The sequence below is a fragment of the Gorilla gorilla genome, chromosome 14 (assembly GCF_029281585.2).
Source record: "Gorilla gorilla gorilla isolate KB3781 chromosome 14, NHGRI_mGorGor1-v2.1_pri, whole genome shotgun sequence".
Lineage (NCBI taxonomy): Eukaryota > Metazoa > Chordata > Mammalia > Primates > Hominidae > Gorilla > Gorilla gorilla.
Window position 1 is genome coordinate 64,910,795 of NC_073238.2, and position 24,219 is coordinate 64,935,013.

At 38.8% G+C, this 24,219-nt stretch overlaps 1 long non-coding RNA gene across 1 annotated transcript in view; it reads left to right on the plus strand.

The window, feature by feature from the left end:
- The window catches only part of LOC109029345 (uncharacterized), a 36,441-nt gene extending 15,246 nt beyond the window's left edge, over positions 1-21,195 (plus strand). The window contains exons 2-3 of the long non-coding RNA XR_008670851.2: positions 2,425-2,538; positions 20,794-21,195. This is a non-coding gene — a long non-coding RNA (uncharacterized lncRNA). The remainder of the gene's footprint in view (positions 1-2,424; positions 2,539-20,793) is intronic.
- Positions 21,196-24,219: the final 3,024 nt, after the last annotated feature.

Here is a 24,219-nt window from a genome sequence, read left to right on the forward strand (position 1 = left end):
AAACGTCTATAGCTTAACTGTGCCGCATTTTCTGACTCACTTAGAAACTAAAGAAATGCACTTAATGTCGATTGTAGTATTTTAAATCCCTGCCTTTTGATCTGATGCATTGTAGAACCTAGTCAGAACTCGGTTAGTTAAAAAGGCAGGAGACTTTTTCATGCATACCCCTGTGGGACTCCAGGCAGCCTTTGCCAAAGGTGTTAGACATTTGTTTTTCTATGTGTGCTCAGTAAAATAGGCTTCTAAGCATAGAAATGATCTGCGTGTTGTGATTGATCTGCTTTTTTTACGCTATCTCATGTTCCATTTCACTTCTAGAGGCACATTGATTTGAATAGTTAAAGATTTGTCTCATTTCCTTGCCAAGGAGGATTATGTTTCCAGCTTTTTGTTAATTCTGGGCATTTCAACCATTGCTTCTGATAACATCCTGCTTTACTGTGCTAGGCATTCCTAGGACCCAGGACTGGGGTAAGACATGGTCCTGCTGTCAGGGAAGCAGTAAGATAGTTCATGAAGGGCATGAAGTCCAGGTGCTTCACATGGGAGACCTCGTTTAATGCTCATAGAAACGTTAGATTTTGCAAGGGGTGAGGGTGTTAATTTCTTTATTTAAAACAAAATAAAACTGAGCATCTTGTAGCTCAGAGGTGAGGATCCAGAACTAATAGCTGCTTGACTACAGAGCTCATGCCCTCCCCTCCAGCTCACTGCTTGACTGGTTGCATAGTCAAGACATAACAATGAACATAAGGCTAGAAATGTTTGGAATAAAGGCTAACAGGCACTAGAGCATTAAAATACATTGTGTGTTAGAGAAGGGTCATTGTGTACATGTAGTCAGTGAAGGAAGGCTTTATGGAGGAGAACTGAGCTGTGTTTGGAAGCCTGAAGATGAGGATAGAAATCACAGGCATGAAGCCACCAAGGAGGACAAGCTTGCAGGGTTGACAAGCTACACCAGATTGCCAGGGGGCCGACCTGGAGAGTCGGGGAGAGGGGAATAGGAAAGAAGGGGAAGGTGGAGGGCAGGCTGTTTAGAGCTCCATGAGAAACTCTGTGTGTGTGTGTGTGTGTGTCACATGTATGTCAGAGGAGGGCTTACAATGTGGAGGAAACATACCATTTAACTAAAAATCAAAATCTTTGGGGGACATACGATGCTGAAATTTCCCATTGTAGCCAGAAAAAGTGGTGTTTTAATAATGAGAATGTCATGTTTCTTTTCCTATGAGGGGATAAAATAAGTCAACCTCTTTGCTGAGTTGAAAGTGGCTGAGTTGTTGGCAAAGTGAACGAATTCCCTTTGAGTCTCCGTGATAAAAGGAGGCAACAGGGGAGGGGAGATGGGGCAGGTAGAGGAGGACCAGTGTGCAGACCACCACAGCCCCACCGTTTGTCTGATTATCTGAAAGTGCTTGGAAACTAGGAAGCAGATAAAAACTTATTAAAGAAAAGAAAATCCAGAGGAAAAACCTGGGGAGCCCAGGGAGCATGCAGGGTGGCTCTAAACTGGGATTTGGGATGGGGTTATCTTTTTTCCCAGAGTACAGCTTTTCAAACGTTTCCAACAATATTCACTTATGCTACCAGGGACAGTAGCGTAAAGTATGAAGGGATGAAATATAGTTTCCTTGCTTTTTTCCTTTTTGCTTATAGGGAGATAGCTAGCAACATTTAATACAATTTAAAAAACACATTGTAGAAATTAACGACGTGATTTTGTAATGGAGCAGAAAAAGAAAACCTCTAAGATGGAGTGAGCGACTTAGGGATCCCTATGTAGTCATCACAGATGCCTGTCTATTGATAGGAATCCTGTTTCAAACATGGAATTTAAATTTAAGAGAAAGGTGCACACCAAATTGATGCCTGGTTTTTCTGGTGGCTTGAAAGAAAGTAATGGAGTTTTTAAAAATGTGTGAACAATTGATGTGAAATGCTCAATGTGTATACAATAATTTATGTGGCAGGCAATGCACTGCATGCTGGAGCTAAAAGAGAAAGGCCGGGGGCTTTCCATCTATTGAGGGAGGCAGAGAAAAGAGTGATACAAAGGGATTGGTGCTACAATATGCAACAAGAGGTGGGAATGTTAAAAAGGATTGATTTACTAAGACTGGAAAAATCAGGGAAGGCATTATGGAGAAGATGACATTTGAGTGGGTTTTGCAGTATAGATAAGAGTTCAGATGGAGGAGAGAGAAGTGAAATAAAGGAGAATGGCAAGGGGCATTGTAAGTGGAAAGACATACAAGGAAAAACTTAAAGCATGTTAAAGTTTACCTTCTACTTGGGGAAAAAAACCACAGGTCCCCTTTTGAGATTCCCTAAAACTAATATTTCCCTAAACTAGATTGGGAAATACCACTGTCACTTTGAAGAACCACTGAGGTTTTTTTTTTTTTTTTTTTTTGCTAGGAGGGCGGTTTAATCTGGACTGAATTGGAGGAAAGGAACTGGCACCAGAGTGGAGGCTGGAAGGATGGTGGAACTGACACTGGGACAGAACACAGAAAACAGAATCTAATGCTAGTAAGTTCTTTGTTATAGAACTTAACTTTGTGTTGTAACCCCTGTCTCCTCCACTGGCCTACAATGCAAGTTTCTTGCCTTAGTCATCTTTGCATCTCTGTGCCCAACACAGTAGGTGTATTAGTCCATTTTCATGCTGCTGATAAAGAAAAACCCAAGGCTGTGAAATTTACAAAAGAAAGAGTTTTATTGGACTTACAGTTCCATGTGGCTGGGGAGGCCTCACAATCATGGTGGAAGGTGAAAGGCACATCTCACATGGCAGCAGACAAGAGAAGAACTTGTACAGGGAAACACCTCTTTTAAAACTATCAGATCTCATGAGACTTATTCACTATCACAAGAACAGCACACTGGGTCCCTCCCACAACACGTGGGAATTCAAGATGAGATGTGGCTGGGGACACAGCCAAATCATATCAGTAGGTTCTTAATAAATCTCTGTTGAATGAATCAAGGGAAGAATGAGCTATTGTAGTTGTTTGGTTAAGAGATTCCGACGTAGGTATAAGCCTCTGTGGGAATCTTGGAAAATGTAAGACTCTTTGGGGTTAGAAAATAAGAAAAAGTAAATATCTCAATCAGGTTTAGACACAGCTTTCACTTTTGATATTGACTCTGATAAAGCAGTATGATTAATTTCTTTGTTAAAGTGCTATTTCATGAGGATGTGTTTTCTATAAATCACCGATAAATTCTTTTGTCCACATTGAAATCTTATTCATATGAGATAGTGAAATATATAAGGAAAATTACTACTTAATATATTTAAAAAGATGGAGAAGTGAATTAGGGATAATAAATTATGAGCCTTTTGGTGTGGACTGACAGTTATTTTAGCAAGTAAAGGAAACATTTTCTTAATGCTCATCACAATAGATGTGAGACAAAAAGAAGACAAATCTCCATTTACAATTTATTTTGCTCCAAGACTTCACAATGCAAGATTTACTCTAAAGGCACAACTTAAAGAAAGCTAGATGAATGTTTCAGCTTGCATTATTATCATTATCACATTTAAAATGGCAGAAGCATAGTGCCATCAACTCTGCCTTTGAAAGATAGAGGTACCCCCACTTTAGCTTGGCCAATATCATCTAGACAAAATAGACAGCGAGACCAAAACCCGTGGCCAAAACCAAGCTTTGTGAGGCTAAAGCATCCCAGAGCAGTGTGTTGGGACAGTGTTTTGAAATATCAACTGAGTATTTTTCTAGTATTTACTGGGGTCCCTTGGTTCTTCTTCCATTCAGTAAACTAGGTCAGTCTGGCTTCATTGTCTTAGGGAAGGTCTGTCATAGAGCAAGTGTAGAAAAAGAAGTCAGATATTGCCTTTTGAGTTCCAAAAGCTAGGTCCCTCTGGAAAGTGAAGAACCTAGTACAGATGAGCTAAAATACCTGAGCTGTGAGGGCCAGTTATCCACCCCAAAGCAGGTAAAGATTCCTTGGGGTCAAGAAGCATCAGGGAGTTGTGGGGACATATTTGGAAGTTTCTATGTGTATCATCTCTGAGAAAGAGGACTGGTGCCCAGTCCCTACCCAGACTGAACCCTGGGAAGTACAATTCCAGAACCCCCAATAGAATTGTGGGAGCTGTGTTTACCCAGGGCCTGGGCCTCAGTTTCTGGGTAGTGCTCAAAGAAGACATGGTTGTATGGCAATGAAGGGCCTTCAATAGCACCAGTTTCCATGGGAAGAATGATTCTTTGAGCCAAGTAGATGGATTTTTGAATGGCCCCACAGTTTCTCACACCCCAGCATGGTGTGGAGCAGTGAGTGAATTACTGGGCACCAGAGAGGAGTGCAAGGAGAAAGAAGAGCAGAGGCAAAGGTGGGAATGTGGGCTGGGCAGCAGTGAACTTACTGCATGGTAGCCAGGACCAGGTGGGCCCTGGGGCATCAAAGCAGATGCCGCTGTGCTTGGCTCAAGATGACTGAGGACCCAATGTCCACCACCCCATCCCTGCCTGCTCAGCCCTGCTCAACCCCTAGAATCCCCATGTGACTGAGATTAGGCTTCTGCTACCTTGTCACAGGCATGGGCCCTCAAAATAGAAATTCAGCTGTGGTATGGAAAAATAAAGTTACATTTCTTGCACACATGAATCTGGGGACTGAGATTCAAGCCTGCTCTTTGTATAATAAAGAAAAGTTCCATTTGATGAAATCTGATTAAGAATGGACACTTCTCTGTCCTGCAAAGATCAGCATGCCCTTAACCTCTGGCAAATACAAAGATGGGTTTGTTGAAAAAATACACAAAAATCTCTCAGAAACCAAGCAGAAGAGTAAAACAGGATCTGAGGGGATTCTTGGAAAGTTAAAAATGAACTTCGTTCTCTGTTGTAACGGGCTATGTGGGCTCTTTGGTTTTTCCCTGTGTGCCTTGCCTGTCCCTCTTCATTCCTAGAGTCTTCTGCCACTCCAGCCTGCACAGAGACCGTGATGGCCTTCCCCCAGCCTCACACCTGTTCAGTTCTAGCAGTGACCTCACGGATAGAGGAGACTCTTTTGTGTCTCTCAGGTCCGTGTCCACATAGCAAGAATCTGATTGGCTCCCTGTGGTCAAGTGTGTACTCCTGGTCCAGTCACTGGCTGGAGTGTTTTGGTGCCGAGTCACAAACCACATTCCGAGCAGTCAGGGCAGGGCTGCCATGTTGCACAACTGCAGGGTGTGCCTGCCAAACAATACTCTGGGAGCGGCTCCCCTGGATATGTTTGGTGCTTATCCTGCATGGTGAGAGGCAGTGGTCCTGAGTAAAAGTCCTGCTCTCCTGGTTAGCAAATGTAATAAAATGGCGGAACATAGTGTTGTCGCTGTTTGAATTGAGTGAATATCTTCCTAACATATGTTGAGTGGCCATATGAATGCATGGAGCAGGACTAGGAGAGCTGACCTTGGCATACAGAATATTCATGGTGAGCAGATGAGGCTGCCTACTCAGGTGGTTCACTGTTTAGCACTGTGGTTTGGAGAGCAAGCTTTGATGTTCAACACACCTGTGTTCACATCCCAACTCTGTTTATAAAAATGTGACGTTGGTCAAGTTACTTGATTTCTCTGTCTCAGTGTCTTTATCAATAAAGTGGGAATGAAAATTACTACAGGAATGCTCATAAAGATTAAAGGAGTCATTTAAAGAACTTAGGCCAGTGTCTGATGCTTCATAAGTGCCCAGTAAGTGTCAGATGTGACTTATGTCATTATTATCACTAATAATTCTATTACTAGTGAATTATTTCACTAATTTTTCCCACTAATTTATCTCACTAATTATTTCACTAATTAATTTTAATTCTTAGTGAAATAATTCACTAATTCACTAATATATCACTGATACTAGAATTATTAGAATTATAGTGAAATAGAATTATTAGTGATATATTAATATAATAGATTAGTAATATATTAATATAATAGAATTATTAGTGATATATTAATAATGTAATTATTAGTGATATGTTACTGAGTTATTAGTGAACAATTATTAGTGACTTAGTGATTATTAGTGAATTATTAGTAATATTTTAGTGAATATTAGTGAATTGTAATAGAATTAATAATAATTCTATTATTAGTGATATAAGCCATATGCATTTTACAGTCTTAAAATGTTAATGACCCATTATATGAAAAGCATTTATTTATCTGCATTCAAGATACATGTTTGGTTAAGGTCCTTGTAATTAAAATAAAAATCAGAATCACCATATTATACCAACATTGATACAAGTAATAATTAACAACAACAATGATGATGATGATGATTAAAAACCTGGATAAAATTTTGTCTCAGGCTTAGTGTGGTTTGGGTATGCATGTACTTATCATATTTCATTCTGATTTTATTTTAAAAATTTTGTCTTTACTTTTTTTCTTAGCATCTTGACCCTTTTGTGACATCTAGCAGGATGTATTTTTTTTTCAAGATGCATGTTTCACAAACAAAATATATGTTTATATCTGACTGTACCCAAGCTGCTAATTATGGGCATCTCTTTCTATAGCTCACTATTAATCACTCATGTCTTTGGGGTTATATAGAAAACAATTTATGTTACAAAATCAAATCTTCCCTTAAAAATGTTTGCCCTGGAAGTGAGGCGGGAGGAAATCACAAACTGTTATTATTTTCCCTTAGATGGATCTAAATATTAACATTCCCTTAGCTTTAAAGATTATTTTTATGCCGCTCCTTTATAAACAATTGAAGTTCACTAACTCTTCTGTTGTCTCGGGTTCTGTCTACAGCATACCCAAACAACTCAGCTAAAAAAATGGGCAATCAGTTCAACAGGTTATTTGGCATTATGTGTAGAAAATAAAAATGTTTGAATAGCTTAAAACATTTTAAAAAGCATAGCATATAGCAAACCAAATTGAATGTTTAAACATAGGCTAAGGATCTCTCACACAGAGGAGGGAGTTGCCATTTTTAGCTCTCATTGCAACTGTATTAACTACCTAACTACCAGGGCAACAATAGCAGCCACAGTGGCAGTAGTAGTTACAGCAGGAGGAGGAGGAGGGAGAATAAGCTATTAATAGTATGAACAGCAGTAGTAGTTGTAGTGATTGTTGTAATAGTAACAGTTAACACCACATGTACACATTGTTTTAGGTACTTCATGTACAGTAACTCATTTAATCTTTACAGCAACCTTAAGAGATAGTACTATTATTTCTCCATTTTACAGAAAAGGAGATTAAAATTCCAAGAGGTAAAGTCACTAGTGGAGGAACCAAGATTTGGAAAACAGTAATAATGGCTGACATAGATCAAATATTCATGCTTCTCAGCTACTGACATGATTACCCCATTGAACCCTCACAGTGAGCCCAGGAGGTGGATTTCTTCTTATCCTCATTTAACACAGAAGGAAACTGAAGCTTGGATGTCCGCCCGATGAAATGTCAGACAGGGTCTGAAACCAGGGGTCCAAAGCCAGAAGTCCAGTCTTGCTTTCAGTTTGATTGTGTCTTGCAGATTCTGCTTGGAATGGTTTGTTGAGGGAAGAGAACTCCTCTAAGTAGAAGCTGTTGCCTTGAGGGGGGATCTGGGTACCCACCTCTCCCTGAGGAGCGTTCTCCTACTGCCTGTCTTACAAAGAGGGTGCTTTTCTTCTGAACCACCCCGAAAGACTCCCACATTGGAGGGTGAGGCAGTGGGGTGAGACAAGTGAGGCACTTGTCCTGGGCATTGCATTTCAGGGGACACTAAATATGCAGTAATCAATATAAATAATGTTTTATTTACTTATTTATACATTTTTGAGTCAGGGTCTTTGTCACCCAGGCTAGAGTGCAGTGGCACAATCATAGCTCACTGCAGCCTCAAACTCCTGGGCTCAAATGATCCTCCTACCTCAGCCTCTCAAGTATTTGGGACCACAGGTGTGCACCACCTGCTGGGCTAAGGGATAAGTAATATTTTAATGCAACATTTATAAATAGGTAAATATTAAACACTTAAAGTACATTTTTTAAAAATCAAAACAAATACCAAAAATATCCACACCTGAACAAGATCTCCACATTGAACATAAAGACAGGATCAGTTTGGTCCTGGGTCTCTGGACTCCTGGATGGAGACCAGGTGGGCAGGTGAGCCTGGTGCTGTCCTCACCCCACAGGGCTTTCTTGGGTCTCGAGCAACATTTGGGCTCCTCTGTGCAACTGTCTACACCACTGCTCACCCAGGCCTCCATCACAGTCACCATGATGATGAGCAGTGCTTCTTTAGGCATCATGTCACCAAAACAATATTTCATCATGCAGTGCTATTTTTAAAAAGTGAGGATGGCATTTTCCAATGATATGTTAGAAGAGTTACACCTCTTCCCTCTCCACCTTTTCTCTCCAGAACCCAACCAACGAAGTTGTTTAAAAAAGAAACAGTCAATGCCTTTTCCACTTTTAGATCTGCATATTGGGCCACTCTTGGTTTCTTTTTTCTTATTTACTACTTGAGGGTGTCAATTTAAGAAAACTCAGCTCTCCTACCAGCAAGTCAGCTGGGACACATGTGTTCTGTTCATCTCTTCCAAAGGCACTGTGGAATTGTCCAGTCCCAGAGGCCTTGGGCTTTGAGGACGCAGCCCAGCAGTCGTGGTGCTGAATATGAATATAGTGGCTTCCCAACCCAAAAGACATTTCATTTATTATTTTAAAAATATTTTCTTTGGGCTCTTTTAATCCTCAGGGATATTGGTTTGATGAATAGCAAATAAATTCCCTAACCAGACTGTTGTTATAAATATCCGTGGCATTAATTCAAACCATTTGCATTGGAAACTTTTTTTTTCCCCTGGAGGAAAAGGGGTGGCTGATTTAACCTCAACATTTGGGACACGTTTTTCCCTAAAATAACTACAACATCCATCATTTTTTTTTCCTGCTGGTGTGTCAATTTTTTAATGAGAGGCTGGGTCCCTTTAGTACCTTTGGTCTCCATAGTAACAATTTCATGTGTTTATTCTGGCTTACTGAAATAAAACACTGAGGAAAAGGTCAGTGATTCATTTTTGATTGGGGGTTACTCTAATTAGAGGATGATTATTTAAAATTTGATCTCTAACACAAAGATACTATGTGTTTAAAAATAAGACCATGGCAAGCATTTTAAATGACAAATGATGAAACATTTAGACAGTGAGAGTCTTCCCAACTATGGGTCTTTCTTCACAGGTGCAGGTGTTTTCAAGATTATTATTGTTTTCATCCGTATTTAACCGACCTTGACTTCTTGCCATTCCCTCTCTGGTAGCAGGATCTGAGTAATGCATTAAGTAATGGATTAAAGTGTCTGGAATGACTAATGCAGTTTTAGGAGTCAATTTAGACCTATGGTATATGCATCTGAGATGAGCTGAATCAATACAATAAAGTCCTCTCAGATGGCCACTGAGTGGCCAGGGGAGGCATAAACCTTGCCTAGGTACAGTTTTTCTGTCCCCTCGGTCACTGCAGGTTTTGGATCTGTAGGAAGGCAGAATGGGGCACGCAGTGCTTTGTGATTGTTGCCTTGGGTTGCCATTGTCATTGTTTAACTTAACATGTGTCACGCCTTTCTTTTCTCATCTGTGAAATGGCAATAACAGCGGAAGCTGCATCGTAAGGTGTTTGAGGGGATTAAATACAATAATCATGCATGCACAGGGCTTAGCAAAAACTAGACCCTACTTAGGAAATACCGCAGCAGTGTTGGCTGTTATAATTATTCTTTTACTTTCATTATTTGATTGGCACTTTGGCCTTTGGACTGAGTTCCTTTGTTCTCAAGGGAATTGCTTAAAACGAAGGTAAGACTCTGGCAAGTGAAGTTTCCACTGCAGAGAGTGAGAAATCAGTTTGAGTAGGTGTGGATGTGGCACTCTGCAGGGAACATTCTGTGGGGAATACTGTCCTCCATTAGGGCTCCATGAGGCTTTGCTGTATCATGGCTGAGAGCTGAGGGCTGCTTTGTCCTCTAGAACCCAGGCTCCCATGGAATGGCTCACAGGACAAAGGGCAGAGCTCAGGTAGTGGTCCTCAGGCCCTATCTGGTTGAATCTCCATCAAGCACATTTCTTTAAAATACAAAGAGATGCAAACTTGGCTGGCAGAACTGGAAGACAGCCACACCCGTGTGAGCCCATATTGTGGCCTAACAGGATGACTCCATGAGACACGGTGAAACCAGGTTGACCTTATGAGTGCAAATTGTGTGGGCTTGCAGAGAAAAGCTGAAAAGTTTAGATAAAATTCTGGGAATTTGAATGATGTGTTTTTCTAGTTACTCTTGAAAATCAGTCTCTTTGATGGGTCCTAGTAAATTTTAGACCTCAGAAGCCAGGCCTTAATTAAGGAACTTCACCTGTCCACTTAATTAACAACTATTCATGGCTCTGTGTCAAGCACGTGCTTAGTCAGCTGGGACACTGTGATTCTCCTTTTTTGGAGCTTACATTTTAGGTGGGAGACAGAGACAGTAAATGAATGATAAAAGGAAGAAAATTACTGTAAAATATTACAAGCTATGAAGGAATAACGTGCTAGAGAACATTTGTCAGACTCTTGATCTTTCTGTGTTGCAGCTAAGGATGGAAATAATGTTCTGTGGTAAAGATTGTGGAGTGAATCCTTCTCATTAAGTGTTGATACCAGCTTGGCCTTTCCTCTTAGGTTGTACAATTGGACTGAGCAAAGTGCTTGCTATTGCTGTTCTTATTTTAGTTGTGAATAACGATGTTGCTAGGGCCTAAGTCTCTTCTAGCTGTTATAATTACTATTTTTATTCTCATTGTCAGAAAACACAACTTTGCAAACTGATTTACTCACAGACTGCTTTCTCCTTGCCCCCGGTTAAGTATCTCGTGAATTTTGTGTTTCCCAGAACACATTTTGGGAAACAGTGTTTCAGAAAATGCAATTCCGATGGGCCTGTGTTATGAATTTCCAAAGAGTAGTAAGTATGTCTTCAAAGAGAAATATTCCAGATGAGATATCTGCACTTGTTGGCTAACCTAGGTTTTTGAATGCCTGATTAAGGTCACCTATTTTTGGCCCATCATCTACCCCCATTAGTCAATGTTGTTGCAAACTAAAAATAGTCCCTCAAAACAAAACAAAACAAAACAAAAACAACAGATATTTAAGGGCAAACAGATAAATTCCATTGTACAGTTTAATGTAAAATAAATAAATATAAGGTAGCCTTGTTTCTAAAGTTTGCAAAAGGATAAAATGATACAGAAATTCCTTTGGGGAAATACTGTGCATTTCAAGACATGCTGTTTCTCTTTTCCATCCTTAGACTATTTTAGTTCTTAAAAGATTTGCAAATTAAATTCTTTGCTTAAAGTATTTTTAAAATATTATAATAGGTGTAAAGAGAATTGATTGGTACATCCACTGGGCTCTCTGGGATGTGGGGGTGCTGTCAGAGGCTGCTGGCTATGTCCCAGGGTAATTGAATGCCAATTGAGGAGACTTGAATTGAAGCTAACTCCACCACTTTCTAGCTTTTAGCAAGCCTCTTAAACTCTCTAGGTCTTTTTTTTTTTTCTTCTAGAATGAGGACAATAGCACCCATGTTACTGGGATGTTGAGAAGATTAAAGTGAGATGTTATGTGAAAGTACCTTGCAAACTATCAAGTCTGAAATTATAATCCGGTTTAGTCTGTGCACTTGGTTGTCATTGCATTGTATTGGGAGAAGACTGTTATTGGACTTGGGCTGGGTGATTAAGTCCCGAATTTTGAGAACAGGGGACGAAGCATCTCTGAAATAGAACAGAAGAAGGAAAGAGGAATGGAACTGCATGAGTATTAGTGTGGGAAGGGAAGTGGATATTCACAAGAAGTAAGGCAATTCAGGGAACATGCATTTTCATTGAGCTTAGAGACAGAACAGAATATGTACTCACTAGCATATTTTTTTCAAACATGTACTGAAGTAGGGTGACATTAGGTGAGTAATGTTAGGGTAAATACAGTAATTCCATTATCCCTGAAAAACATGTTAAAAAGAAACATAGTTCCATTTTCAGTAATGCGGACAAACAAGATAACCTGAAGCCCTCCTGCTAAAAACACTTGGAAATGCCAGCTAGACCATAACAGACATTTTTTTAAAGTGCATAGTTGAGCCTCAAGAAAGTAAAAGAAATACCCAGGGATACAAAATAGAGAGGAATCTGAAAATTAGAGTAGTGACAGGTAGGTGTTGTTTTGGCTGCCTTTTATTTTCAGTAATTAGAGAGTTTGGGTTTAATAGCCTTGCAGGTTCTTAGACAAGGCATGAGGCTGTCAAGAGGTGAGTTGTTGGACCTGAGATCCCTCCCTGTACATGCCTAAAGGTGACACCCGCGAATCCTGTTCTCAACTACCTGATTGCTTTGAGTCTCTCTTTCCTTTCACCCATTCTGCAACTTATTCAACAAATATTCATTCAGTATTTTCTCTGTGGCCAGCACTGCTCTAGGTTTTGTCAAAGGGGGATTCTGATCATTCATACCTCACTCTGTATAAGTCAAGGTATGATTGCTTAACAAAGTGTTTTGAAGACTAGATTTCTATACAAACCTGTTACAGTCCTATAAGAGATGCATGGATAAAGTGCTGATCTCAGCCCTGCTGCTCTTTGGTGAGACCCTCAGCCACTTCTTTAACCTCTCCAGCAGGAGCTGGCTTGGCTTCAGGATATAGGGTACATCCTTCTTACTCCTAGGAAATACTTGTTTTCAATCCCCCTGGGTCTCAGCATGTGCCTTCTCATTCCTGAGGGCAGCAGCCTTTATAAGAGAGCGTGTGAAGCCTTGGAGACCCATGCCAAGAGGGTGGGCTTTCACCAGAGGTCGGCTCCTGGGCTCCCAGTCACCTCATATCTTCATTTCCTCAGGAACTGTCCCCACCACCACTGGCTAAGGGGTCTGATGGATATCATGGAGAGCCCTCAGAGATGTGAGGTTGTTTTTCAGATCCTAGAATTGGAGATAGAAGGAAGACAAGAGAAGACCAATGAGTAGGACCTGAGAAATTCAAGGGTAGAGGGTAAGGAGAACTCTGAGAGCCAGAGTATTGGCACCACCATCCTTGTGCAAAGGTTGATCATCACCAGGTTAATCCTTTTGAAGAGAAAGGCACAATGCAGAGGAGCCCTCCCCCTCCCACTGCTGAAAGTCTGGCAATGTCAGATACAGTCCAGTTGTTATAATTTGGGGTGCTGTAGGGCTGGCTGGGATCTCAAGTGCCTGCTTTGAGACAGAGTAATGAAACACGAACTTGGGGGAGTTACTCTCTGAACCTCCCATGGGGGATGGAGTTTCTCTCATAGAGGCCTTGCTGCTAGAGTCTCAGGCCTGTAAGAAGAAATTCTAGTTTTTGAGTAATTTAAGTGGTAACTTTAAGTTCACTGAGAGTTGCACTGAAGGCCAACTTTTTCCTCTAGTGTAATTATTCAAGAGCAACCATTTGTTGGCAAAAAAAAAAAAAAAAAAAAAAGAAAAAGAAAAAAAAAGTGTAAAGGCCTGGGCTGCAGTAGTTGGAGCCCATCTGTCTACGGCCTTTTTTCAAAGCTTGGGAAAACTGAACTTGTGGATAGGCTTAGCTGGAGTTTGGGTCATTGGGGAACCATGGTTGACAACTATTTACTGTTCAGTCAAGAATATGTTTTCAGGTCATTTGTTCAGCTCTGTGGTTCCCCTTTGGGGCATGGGCTACTTAAAATTTTGTAGAAAAATAAATCCATCTCCCTTTAAAGACTGGCCTCCTTGTTTTTGTTAGAAGCCAGCATAGATTTTGACGCCAGACAAATATGTATCTGTACGTTTGGGCATTGCAACTTACTAGTTGTATGAACTGAACTATATCTCTTAAATTCTCTTAATTTCCTTACCCTTAAGATGGGGATGCTTGGCTTGTTCCAACAGAAATTGGGTGTGTTGGGATTTTGGTAACTTCTATTTTGTGTGTGTGTGTGCTTCCCAGGACACTTTAATACAAAGTACAAAATCAGGCTTACTCTTAGCTCCTTGTTAATCTCTTCTGGCATGCAAACAGAGAGGTGAAGTTCAAGGGTAGGGGTGTATAGTAAGTAGACAAGGACCCTCAAGCCTAGCTATGGAACTGGGGGAAGCTGCCATACAGAGCAGCAGTTTCCTCTTGGAAATCCATACTCAGGACTTATCTCAGAGGCATTGTCCACAGATAATGCTCATAACAACTAAAAACTAGCAAAGCAACAAGAAGTATAATATAAATTTGGTTTGACATTGTTAAATGGCACTTGGCAGAGTCAGTTCTACAAATCACTAGGTAAAGCAATGTTCAATACAAGTTTGGAGTAAATGAATACTCACTATGCAGAGCGAAAGATTCATTTATATATTCATTCATTGAGTAATTAGATATTTACTGAGCCACTGCCAGGTGCCAAGCCCAGCTCTCAATACAGGGTGTGTGTTAGTTAAGACCACAGAGAGCTGCCCTCCCAGGGCACAGTTCCAGTCAGGGAAACAGACAAATTAAGAAATAAAAATGTGACATAATAAGTAGTGATAAGATATTTGAAAAAAAAAAAAGTGAAGCAGGGGAGGGGATTAGGGAGTTGTTTTTTTTCAACAGAGAGGCCAAGGAAGGCCTCTCTGAGGAGATGATGTTTGATCAGAGACCTGGATCAAGTGAAGAAATGACCAACTCATGGGGAGATCAGAGGGGAGCAACACCAATAGCCATAAACCAGGATTGTCCCAGGAAAACTAACACCTGTGGTTACCCTATAGACCAAGGTGAGGACTTTGGATTTTATTCTAAGCATGAGGAGAAGCTTCAGGGAGGGACGTGATCTAATTTGTGTTTTAAAAAGACCTCTCTGGAAGGTAGACAGCAGACACAGGGAAACCAGTGAAGAGGCCATCACAGAAGCCCAGGTGAGAGATAACAGCTCAGCTTCACATTGGGTTTGGCTTACATCTTTTTTTTTTTTTTTTTTTTGAGGCAGAGTCTCACTCTGTCACCCATGCTGGAGTGCAGTCGTGTGATCTTGGCTCACTGCAAGCTCCGCCTTCTGGGTTCACGCCTCAGCCTCCTGCGTAGGAGTAGCTGGGACTACAGTGCCCACCACCACGCCCGGCTAATTTTTTTGTTTCTGTATTTTAAGTAGAGACGGGGTTTCACTGTGTTAGCCAGGATGGTCTCGATCTCCTGACCTCGTGATCTGCCCCCGTCAGCCTCCCAAAGTGCTGGAATTACAGGCGTGAGCCACCACGCCTGGCAGGCTTACATCATTTTTATTAGACTCTACACAGAACTCATCCTGAGGCTCGGCCCTCTCATTCTTTCCCAAAGCAGAATTATTTGCTCTCAATATTAAAGAAAATTAGAGGATCATTGATTCCAAGGACGGTACTGGGCCAGTGGAGGATGTGGGTTTCCCTGCAGTGTCTCACTGCCTTACCTCCCTTCTCCTCCCTGAGCAGCATAAACGTCTCAACCCCTCTTCATGCTCTTCATTGTCATTGTAGGTTATTGGTTCCAGAATGGAATGTCCTCTCCTTTTCTCTTTCTGTTTGAAAATCAAAAATTCCTTTTGTCTTCCAAAGTAATTTTGAGCATGCAGCAATTGTATCTCTAAACAGCCCCATCAGGGACATTCTGTATTTTGTTGGAGTTGATCCAAAGGTCCTGATAGATGAACTTCGAATTGTCTTTTAATGGTCCTCAGAAAAGTTTTATTAGGTACATGGTGGACCTGGGGAAACTTGTTGGGACTTGTAGGTTATATAATTCTTTTAGCTTCATTGCTAGAATGCTTGGGACTTTTAACCATGACTTCATTGCTCTTTAATATGGGTTTCATGCATCTGGTTGCTTGGCTGTTTTCAGAAAGTAGGGGTAACAGTCCCATCAATGTATCATCTTTTCCATGATTAGAAAAGAAACCTGAGAATGCTTTCCTAGCAAGTATGTAGACACAGTTTCCTCCAACACCTGTTCTTTCAAGTCATGAGACATTTGAAAATAACCACACAAGTTCCTGCATCTGAGCCTGTCTTTTGAATATCTGTTTGAGCAACATGAAGTTTTGCTAGTGTGAACTAATGTCAGCATGCACCCTCCTCCCCACTGCCTGTGGATTCAAGTATGGCAAATGCCTGTTGATTTGGAATGACCAGGAGATGGCTTATTTTGGTTCTGTATCATTAATCAACAGATGTGTAAACAGATTTTTAAAAGTAAAATGCCGAATGTCACATTGCTATTACATTAAGGAGCTAGGATTCTGACTCCCTTTTCTAAACATTCATCCACACTGTGATGCTTTGGAAAATTTAAAAATTATGCAACAATTCACTCTCATTGTGAAAAAAATGAGAAAACATAGATGAAAAAAAGAAATGAACCTCAAAAATTCCACTATTCAGCGATAACCACTGTTAACATTTTCAGGCACTTCTTTTCAGTTTTTTTTCTACAAAATGTAATTGCAAATGCATTTTCAAAGATACTGCTTTACAATTTCCTTTTTCCCTTTAATAATAGTTTGGGTTTTGTTCATGTTCTTCTAAATCAGAACATAGATCCGCATTATCATTTTAAAAACTTGCATTGTTTTCCATTCCAGGATGCTAGTACTATTTATTAAATATTTCATTATTTTTTTCTCCTCCTGAGCTTGACTACTGTATTAGTCTGTTCTCATGTTGCTAATAAAGACATACTTGAGACTGGGTAATTTATAAAGGAAAGAGGTTTAATTGACTCACAGTTCCACACAACTGGGGAGGCCTCACAATCATGGTGGAAGGCAAGGAGGAGCAAGCAGGCAAGAGAGAGCTTACGTGGATGGCAGCAGGCAAGAGAAAGCTTGTGTAGGGGAACTCCTCTTCATAAAACCATCAGATCTCCTGTGACTTATTCACTATCAGGAGAACAGCACAGGAAAGACCTGCCCTCATGATTCAATTACCTCCCACTGGGTCCCTCCCATGACACGTGGGAATTATGGGAGCTACAATTCAAGATGAAATTTGGGTGGGGACACAGCCAAACCATATCAACTACCAATTGATTAACCAAATCCCTCAGTTTTAGAACATTTATTGAATGTTAATAATATTTCAAGTTTGCGCTATGCACTTTACATATGTTATTTCATTTAGGTAACTTGCTTACAATTTCTTGATATTACTGACTATCCTTATTCTCTGTATACATTTCTGTAGGATTCTACACTGATTATTTAAGGGCTTTTCATAAATATTGCCAGAGTATGCTCCAGAAAGGTTCTAACAATTTACATTCACAAAGCACAAAGCATCCAGAGTGTTTAATTCTCTACATCCACACAATCAATGGGTATTATCAACTTTTAAAATCTTTTCTAATCTTCCAAGGAAAAATGGTAACTCATTCTTTCACCTAGGAATTCTTTGATTACTAGAGAAGCAGAATTTTGTCTCTTGATGTATTCATATTTTTCTCTAAAATATTTTAAATCCTATATATTTGAACATATTAAAAAGTATATTTTGGCCAGATGTGGTGGCTCACGCCTGTAATCCCAGCACTTTGGGAGGCCGAAGTGGGCAGATCACGAGGTCAGGAGATCAAGACCATCCTGGCTAACACGGTGAAACCCTGTCTCTACTAAAAATACAAAAAATTAGCCGGGTGTGGTGGCGGGTGCCTGTAGTCCCAGCTACTCAGGAGGCTGAGGCAGGAGAATGGCGTGAACTCAGGAGGCAGTGCTTGCAGTGAGCCGAGATTGTGCCACTGTACTCCAGCCTGGGCGACAGAGCAAGACTCCGTCTCAAAAAAAAAAAAAGTATATTTTAATTATATGTACTCACATGTACGTAATTTCATCAATGCATGCCTTTAAAATCATGAAGTTCTCTTTTTATTGCAATTTTTTTGTTTGCTTTATCCTCTTCTTCTTTCCTTTTACATCATCCTTTCTGTCCCTTAAACAGCCTTTAAAACAACATTGAATGCATCTTTCCATATTTTTATATGTCCTTATATAATCCTTATATAATGTATGACATACATGCATACACATACACTATATTATATACACATGTATATGTATATATATATACAGTTTGTTTTATAGATTTTTTTAAAAAGTGGGATCATATATTACATATTTTTCTGCATCCTGCTTTTCTCACTCAACAGTACCTCATTTGAAAACCCTCCAAGTTGTTTGATGGAGTTAAAATTTATCATTTTCAGCGACTGAAATTTTTTAAAGCCATGCTCATATTGATAGGCATTGCTTGTGTTTCTGGTTCTTCTTTTTCTTCTACCACTACTAACAATGCTACAGTTAATATCTTTTGACATATGTCTTTACAAAGAAATTGATTTTATGGAACACACAGGAATGTTATTGGTAAGTGGCCTAAGTGTGGATACGTGTTTTACCCCTAAGAAATGATGCCAGATTGCTTTGCCCGAAGGTCCAAACACGTCCCTTCCCAGGAGCAATCTCAGAGAGTACCCATTTCATTATGTCCAGCCAGCAATAGCTGTTATGGCATTTCAAATTATCAGTCTAATGGCTGTAGTGATAATCATATTGTTACTGTAACTTTCATATCCATTTTATTGGGTTACATTTTTCTTATATATTTGTAAGAGATTTTTGCATACTATAAATAAACTTTTATTTTGTTTTATTTTATTTTTGAGATGGAGTTTCGCTCTTGTTGCCCAGGCTGGAGTACAATGGCATGATCTTGGCTCACTGCAACCTCTGCCTCCTGGGTTCAAGTGATTCTCCTGCCTCAACCTCCTGAGTAGCTGGGATTACAGGTGCCCGCCACCACACCTGGCCAATTTTTGTAAGTTTAGTAGAGACGGGGTTTCACCATGTTGGTCAGGCTGGTCTTGAACTCCTGACCTCAGGTGATTCGCCCACCTCAGCCTCCCAAAGTGCTGGGATTACAGGCGTGAGCCACCATGCCTGGCTGAAAAACTGCTAATTTTTAAAAATATTTATTTTGAATTCAGAAATTAGAACAAATTTTAAAATTAATTTTACAATTTTTTACTACAATTTTTGATTTTTTTTCTGTGCATGCAGGTATACAATCATGTAACCACCAAAAAGAGTTTTTTTCTCATCTTTTCCAATACTTGTGCCAGTTGTTTTCATGTTATGTATACTATAATACCTATAATAGTGTTAAAATAATGTGAAACAGATAATCTTTATCTAGCTATGATTTTAAAATTTGTTGCTAGCTTTTAGGAAATTTCTTTGTTGAATTTAAGTGGTTTCTTTCTAGCCCTATTTTAGTTAGGACTGACTACTGAATTTCGTCAAATGCCTTTTAAGTATTTATTGATAGGACATGTGTTTTATCTTTTACTTTTTTGCTGCACTTAATTCAATGGATATATTAATTTCCTGATGTTAACCAACCGATTGTTCCTGAAAGAGACTCAACTTAGTCTTTTGATATATTGAGAGACTCTCTTTGCTAATACTTATTTAGAATTTTTGCTTTTATAGTTATAAGTCAGATTTATTTCGTTTCCTATTTTGCTTCTATTTTTATTGAGTTTGGACATTGGATTTTAAAATTCTGTTCCAATGGTCTATGTAGCTGTTTTAATACCAGTATCATACTACTTTGGTTACTATGCTTTTGTAATATATTTTGAAATCAGAAAGTATTGATGTTTCCAGCTTTGTTCTTCTTGATCAAGATTACTTTGGTTATATATTTCTTGGATAAAGAAAATGTGGCACATACACAACACAGAATACTATGCAGCCATAAAAAAGGATGAGTTAATGTCCTTTGCAGGGACATGGATGAAGCTGGAAACCATCATTCTCAGCAAACTATCACAAGAACAGAAAACCAAACACTGTATGTTCTCACTCATAAGTGGGAGTTGAATAATGAGAACACATGGACACAGGGAGGAGAACATCACACACCAGGGCCTGTTTGGGGGTTGGGGGCTAGGGGAGGGAGAACATTAGGAGAAACACATAATGTCGGTGATGGGTTGATGGGTGCAGCAAACCACCATAGCACATGTATACCTATGTAACAAAACTGCACATTCTGCACATGTACCCCAGAACTTAAAGTATAATAATAAAAACAAATAGTATATGTAATAGGGTCTTTTGTGATTTTAGGATTGTTTTTTCTTTTTCTGTAAAGAATGCCATGCATTGAATTTACGGATCACTTTGGACATTTTTACAACATAAATTCTTCCAACCTATGAACAGGGGTTGTCTTTCCATTGGTCTATGTCTTTAATTTTATGCATTAAAGTTTTACAGTTTTCAGTGTACAGATCTTAACCTCTTTGGTTAAGTTTATTCCTAAGTATTTTTTTTTTTTGCTATTGTAAATGGGATTGTTTTCTTAATTTCCTTTTTGAATAGTTCATCGTTAGTGTATAGAAATATCATCTATTTTTTGTGTGTTGTTTTTGTGTACAAATCTTAACCTCTTTGGTTAAGTTTATTCCTAAGTATTTTTTTTTTTGCTATTGTAAATGGGATTGTTTTCTTAATTTCCTTTTTGAATAGTTCATCGTTAGTGTATAGAAATATCATCTATTTTTTGTGTGTTGTTTTTGAATCCTGCAACTTTACTGAATTTGTTTATCAGTTCTTTCTGTGGAGTCTTTAGGATTTACTTTATATAAGATCATGTAATCTGCAAACATAGGCAATTGTACTTATTTCTTTGTGATTTGGTTGCCCATTACTTTTTTTTTTTTTTTTTGTCTAGTTGCTCTGGCTGTATCAAATAAAAGTGTCAAGAGTGAGCATCCTTGCCTTGTGCTGAATCACAAAGGAATACCTTTCAGTTTTTCTCCATTGATTATGATAGCAGTGGGCTTTTCGCAGTGGGCTTTATTGTGTTGAGGTAAGTTCCTTCTGTACCTATTTTGTTGAGTTTTTATCATGAATGATGTTGATTTGGTCAAATGCTTTTTCTGCATCTGTTGAAATGGTCATATGGTTTTTGTCTTTCATTCTGTTAATATGATGTAGCACATTGATTGATTTGCATATATTAAACCAGCCTTGCATCCCAGGAATAAATTCCAGTTGTTCATGGTGTATAATCTTTTTGATGTGTTGTTGAAAACAGTTTGCTAATATTTTATTAAAATTTTTGCATCCATCAGAGATATCAGCCTTAGTTTTCTTTTCTTATGGTATATTTGTTTGGCTTTGGTATTAAGGTGATGCTGGCCTCGTAAAATGTGTTTGGAAGTATTCCCTCTAGTTACATTTTTTGGAAAAGTTTAAGAAGGAATGGTATTAATTCTTCTTTGAATGTTTGGTAGAACTCAGCTGTGAGGCCATCTGGTCCTGAGCTTTTCTTTGTTGGGAGGTTTTAAGTTACTGCTTCAATCTCTTTATCTGTTATGGGTTTGTTCAGGCTTTTTCTTTCTCCCTGATTCAATCTTTGTGGTTTGTATTTTCCTAAGAATTTATCCATTTCCTCTAGGTTATCCAATTTGTTCATATATAATTGTTTATAATAGTCCCTTATGATCCTTTTAATTTCTTAGGTATCTGTTGTAATGTCTCCACTTTAATTTCTGATTTTATTTATTTAATTCTTCTTTCTTTTTTATAGTTAGTCTGACTAAGGGTTTGTCAATTTTACCTTTTCAAAAAATCAACTCGTGTTGATTTTCTCTATGATTTTTCTATTCTCTATTTGATTTATTTCTGCTCTAATCTTTATTGTTTCCTTCTGTCTGCTAATTTTGATATTGCCATTATATATCAATTTGGGGAGAACAATTTTGAGTCTTCCAAACTAGTTTGGTATATATCTCTAATTGTGTAAATATTCTTTAATTTTTCTCAGTAATATTTTATATTTTTCTGTTTATAGATCTTGCAATCTTTTGTTTAATTTATCCCTAAGAATATCTTTATGCAATTACAAATATTTTAACATTTCAACTTCCAAATGTTCATTGCTTGTGTATGAAATAAAAATGGACTTTTTGCAAATTAATTTTTATCCTACAATCTTAAGTTTATTAGTTCTAGTAGCTTTTTTTGTAGATCTGCTGGATTTTCTACATAGATGATCATGTCATCAGTGAATAACAATAGGTTTACTTCTCACTTTCAAATCTGGATGTCTTTTTGGAGAGAGTTAGTATAGAATTGATTTTATATTTTCTTAAATGTTGGTAGAATTGGCCAGTAAAAGCATCTGGGCCAGAAGTTTTCTTTGGGAAGGTTTTTATCTATAAATTCACCTTTTGATATAGATATAGGACTAATGAGGTTACCTATTTTTTTCTTGAGTGAGCTTTGATAATTTGTATATTTCAAGAAATTTGTCCATTTTTTTCCTTATGTTGTTGAAATTATTGACATAAAATTGCTCATAGTATTCCCTTATTATCATTTTAATAACTGTCAAATTTGTAGCGATGTTATTTTTCTTGTTCCCAATATTGTTAATTTGTTAAAGTGTGATTTCTATAAATGGCATGTCATTAGGTTGTGCTCTTTAATCCAGCCTGACAGTCTCTGCTTTTTAATTAGGATGTTTAGACCATTTACTTTTAATGTTATTACTGATATGTTTAGGTTTCTTTAAAATTATTTTATATTTTTAGAGACAGGGTCTTTCTCCATTGACCAGGCTGGAGTGCAGTGAAATGATAATAGCTCACTGCAGCCTCGAACTCCTGGCTCAAGCAATCTTCCCATCTCAGCCTCCCTGATAGCTGGAATAACAGGCATGAACCACCATGCCTAGCTAGGTTTTTAAAAAAAAGTTGTAGAGATGGGACCTTGCTATGTTGACCAGGTTGGTCTCAAACTCCTAGCCAAGAGTGATCCTCCCACCTTGGCCTCCTGAACTGCTGGGATTACAGATGTAAGCATGGTGACTGGCAGATATGGTAAGATTTATATCTATGTTTCTGTTTGTTTATCTATTTTTTATTCCACCTTTGCTTGTTTTAATTATTAAGATATTTTTGGGCACTGAAAGTCTTATTCATGTAAAATCAGAACTTCAATTTTATATTGAATCCAAAATTTCTTCCCTGACCATGTGCAGATGATCAGTGGCTCAAGGACCCTTTCCTTCTCCTAGATCTTTTATTTTTCTTCCCCCACTTTTTCCAATGCTCAGGCTTCTCCAGGGTTTGGATTGGGAGAAGCTTGATCAGAGTGAAGAAGGCCATGACTCTTTTTATTCAACAGTAGCAAGAGCAACCCAAAATCTTTGTTTTTACATTATTTATGGAAGTTTCAAGTGTTTCGCTGATTGAAAGCTTTAGCTATTAAAAAGAAGACCCTGGTATTAGTCTCTTTACAACTGTTGCAAGCCTGTTGAATTTGAATGCTAAGAGACAATGTGTGTTAGAGCTTGGTGTACAGTTGCTTACCTTAAATAGATTAGGCATTAGTAATTTAATTCTTCACTGAGTTTTACCATTCTAAACTAAGATACAATGTTGTTAAGGTAATGAGAGCTATAGTAACACAGCAAGAAAAAGAAAACTTAATAAAAGTTTTTATTTTTATTTTTTTGGAGGCAGGGCCTTGCTCTGTCACCCAGACTGGAGTGCAGTGGTACCATCTTGGCTCACTGCAACCTCTGTCTTCCAGGCTCAGGCAATCCTCCCACCTCAGCCTCCTGAGTAGCTGGGACTATAGGCACATGCCACTATGCCCAGCTAATTTTTATATTTTTTATAGAGACAGGGTTTTGCCATATTGCCCAGGTTGGTCTCAAACTCCTGGGCTCAAGCTATCTGCCCACCTCAGCCTCCCAAAGGGCTGGAATTATAAGCATGAGCCACCATGCCTAGCCAATAAAATTATGTTAACATCTATGTAATGTCCAATATTGGTTCTCTTTCAATGGCAATTCTCTTCCAAGTAGTCATTTATGGCTCCTTATTGGGCTTCTTCCATCTGTGGCTCTGCCATTTTTGACCTAGGGCTTCTAAGGTTGCCACACCCATCTACATCAAGCTGACATTGCTCCAGAAATTTTTTATAGGCTAAGTCCTGGGGATGGTATACATCACTTCTGTTCATATTTCATTGGCTGGCCTTCAGTTATGGCTGACTTCAAGGGAGGCTGGGAAACTGGGGCAAGAACAGAAAATGCTTGGTGAACAGCTAGCTAGTTTCTGTGTAGGAGTGTTTTTTGTTATAA